Source organism: Primulina huaijiensis, chromosome 1 (assembly GCF_012295235.1).
Source record: "Primulina huaijiensis isolate GDHJ02 chromosome 1, ASM1229523v2, whole genome shotgun sequence".
In the NCBI taxonomy this organism is placed as follows: Eukaryota; Viridiplantae; Streptophyta; class Magnoliopsida; order Lamiales; family Gesneriaceae; genus Primulina; species Primulina huaijiensis.
Window position 1 is genome coordinate 24,030,208 of NC_133306.1, and position 453 is coordinate 24,030,660.

The following is a 453-nucleotide window of genomic DNA, read 5'->3' on the forward strand; positions in this document are numbered from 1 at the left end:
TTTGTAATACACGAAGCACATGCTTATTCAATCCGTAAAAGATTTCAATTTGACTTTCTAACCACATGCTTAGACATGATAATGTACTAAATAATATTATAAAAATCATACATATCTACATCTATATGGTGTTAAGTTGTATATATGTCATGAAACTTTTTTTTATAATTCTAAATATATTATTTAACCATCAAGTATAGATTTCTCATTTATCTTTACTTTCTATTCTCTCTTTTATCATTTCAAGCTAAAAAATTAATAATTTTAATTTTTTTTTAAAAAAACTTATTTTCTTTTCATTTTCTTATAAAGTACATGTATTGAGGGCATCTCCAAGACTGCATCAAAATGATGTAAACCGTTTTGGTGCAGTATTTCTTTTTCCAATGGGGGCTGCGTTAAATTTGGCGCAGGGGTTTGTTTATTTTTTTCTTTTTTTTTTTTAAATTTTTT